Source organism: Narcine bancroftii, chromosome 1 (assembly GCF_036971445.1).
Source record: "Narcine bancroftii isolate sNarBan1 chromosome 1, sNarBan1.hap1, whole genome shotgun sequence".
Classification (NCBI taxonomy): Eukaryota; Metazoa; Chordata; class Chondrichthyes; order Torpediniformes; family Narcinidae; genus Narcine; species Narcine bancroftii.
Genome location: NC_091469.1, coordinates 446376623 through 446379967, shown reverse-complemented (window position 1 = coordinate 446379967; position 3345 = coordinate 446376623).

The following is a 3345-nucleotide window of genomic DNA, read 5'->3' as shown; positions in this document are numbered from 1 at the left end:
CACAGGGAAATATTCTTGCTCCACAGAAAGCTAATAATTTGATAACTTGTCAGCTGATCATCTTGCTGAACTGCCAATGGACTGCTCCATTCTTACCAGTGATTCAAATCTATAAACACAAGAACTTTATTTCACCCGCCTTTCGCTGGTTCTCCTTTATTTTGTTAGTTACAGCCTCAGAAGTCCCACATGATATCCCTTTCATGAGTTGGCATGGAAACAGATACTTTGACCCACCAGATGCACACTAACCATCAGTTTCCCATTTACACTAATCCTATTCTTTTTTATTCTGCTCACAATCACATCCTTCTAGATTCCACCACTCAACTACTCATCAAGGGCAATAAACAATGGTCAGTCTTTAAGATGGGGGTCCAAACCCTTATGGTCACGGAGAATCTGGCAACTCCACATGTACAGTATCCAAGGTCTGGTTCAAACCTTGATCTCTGATGGTGTGAGGCAGTAACTGCCACTCAACCCTATTATTAGGTTCTAAATGCCATTTTTTTTATAATATATTCCAGCACTTTCTAATATCAGACTAACTGGCCTGAATCTCTCCATTTTCTCTCTCCCACCTTTTTTAAAGAATGGGACTTCATTTGCTACAAGCTAATCTATGGGAACCTTTCTAGTATCTATCAGGATGACTTAGTACCTCAATTTCTACTTCATTCTAAATGTTGGGATGCAGATCCCTGGGTTCTCAGCATTTATCAGTTGTAAATTCCACTAATTTCACTAATGTATTTATATTACGAGTGATAATTTCCCTGAGCTCCACATTCCCTCAATACCTATCGTTCTCACTTTTTCCATGAATTTTTCTGCGTCTTCATTCTAAAAGAATGACATGGTACTCCTTTAATTTCTCTGCCTGTTTTTTTTTCTTTGATATAACTTCACCTGTAATCTTTAACAAAATATTCCTGCCACATTCATTGGTCAATAACCCCGTGGTCACAGCAGGTTTGATTACACACTGATTTCAGGTTATAAATTCATTATGACCAACATTAACCATCTGCATCTAGGATCATTTTAATAAGTTCCTTCAAGTATTACTTTAAGGACAGGTGCTGAACTAAATATTCACACAGGCCAGCTGTCTTTCCAAACAATTCACAGAGTGGTACGAATGTCAAGAAGGACTAGCTGCTTTGAAACTTAAAACCAGCCGTGATGAAAATGCCTACCAACCACAGAATAAACGATAACAAAACAAGAAAAGTTCTTTGGACAAGTAGCACAGTATCGCAAAATGTCAGCGTGTTAACTTCAATTTCAATCTGCACAATGAGGGTCAGTTATAAGAATTAAATGGTCAGACGCATGGAACTGAAAGAGGGAGGGTACACCGAAGGGAAGTCACCCAGCATGCTGTCAGTGCTGCCTGCCTACAACACCATCCTATGAATCCAGAGATACTTAGATTAAACAAAAGTATGAATATGGTTGAATAAAATAAAATGTATCAGAGAAATTAATGGAATTCACAACTGATAAATGCTAAGAACCTGATGATCTGCATCCCAATGTTTAAATTCTTGTATAGTAAACTCTCACTACAAGAGTATTTATACCCCTGGAATTCCCATCAACCAGCAAACAACATTTCAATTGTTCAAAAAGACAATTTGAGTTTATTTACAGCCATGTAATTGTAAACTAATTGGAAGTAAAGTTTTCTGAAGATTTGGCACTTCGTGTATCATAATGCATTTCAATAATTTATGCTAGATTTTACATTTATACATTTTAGCCTTAAAATATAGAATTGAAGGGTAAAACATTGTTTCTTGAAAGGGCGAGGATACAATAAAAATATCACAAAATGCTGGAAATGCACAGTAGTTCTGATGAAGGGTGTCTGACCTAAAACTTTGACTCTGTTTTCCCTCCCACAGGCACAGACTGACCTGCTGAGTATTTACAGCATTTTATATTTTGATATAAAATGCATCTGCAGTTTTTTTCTTCATTTTCATCTAAGGAGATGCCATACCGTTCAGCAATTTATTTAAAGGTTTTAGCATAAAGTATGGCGTATGATGTACAGTTATGTACTCGCTCATAAAGCTAATCAGTCATGAAGTTCTATAGTACAGAGGCAGACCCTTCTGCCCAAGTTGTCCATGTTGATCAAGCTAGTCCCATTTTGAACATGGACCTCCATGTGTTCACCAATATTAAAGAAGACTTATTTATGTATAATATAATAGCTCTGCGCAGAACAGCGGCTTGTCATTACAAACACCCTTTTTCAGCAGAGGGACAGCCTTAAGACCACCTGGATGCATCCCCGATCCAAACACTGGCACCTCCTGGACTACATCCTGGTGCGAGAAAGTGACAAACGAGATGTGCTCCACACTAGGGTCATGCCTAGCGCGGAATGCCACAGTGACCACCGGCTGGTTCGCTGCAAGCTCAACATTCACTTCAAGCCAAAGCCCAGGAACAATAAAGCCCCCAGAAAGAGGTTCAATGTTGGAAACCTGCAGTCAGACGAAGCGAGAGGAAACTTCCAGGCAAACCTCAAAGCAAAGCTCGACGATGCAACCCGCCTCACGGACCCGTCCCCTGAAACCCTCTGGGATCAGTTGAAGACTACCATACTGCAATCCACTGAAGAGGTACTGGGCTTCTCCTCCAGGAAAAACAAGGACTGGTTTGACGAAAACAGCCAGGAAATCCAGGAGCTGCTGGCAAAGAAGCGAGCTGCCCACCAGGCTCACCTTACAAAGCCGTCCTGTCCAGAGAAGAAACAAGCCTTCCGTCGCGCATGCAGCCATCTTCAGCGCAAACTCCGGGAGATCCAAAATGAGTGGTGGACTAGCCTCGCCAAACGAACCCAGCTCAGCGCGGACATTGGCGACTTCAGGGGTTTCTACGAGGCTCTAAAGGCTGTGTACGGCCCCTCACCCCAAGTCCAAAGCCCGCTGCGCAGCTCAGACGGCAAAGTCCTCCTCAGCGACAAGATCTCCATCCTCAACCGATGGTCAGAACACTTCCAATCTCTTTTCAGTGCCAACCGCTCAGTCCAAGATTCCGCCCTGCTCCAGCTCCCTCAACAGCCCCTAAGGCTAGAGCTGGATGAGGTTCCCACCCTGGATGAGACATATAAGGCAATCGAACAACTGAAAAGTGGCAAAGCAGCAGGTATGGATGGAATCCCCCCCAGAAGTCTGGAAGGCTGGCGGCAAAACTCTGCATGCCAAACTGCATGAGTTTTTCAAGCTTTGTTGGGACCAAGATAAACTGCCTCAGGATCTTCGTGATGCCACCATCATCACCCTGTACAAAAACAAAGGCGAGAAATCAGACTGCTCAAACTAC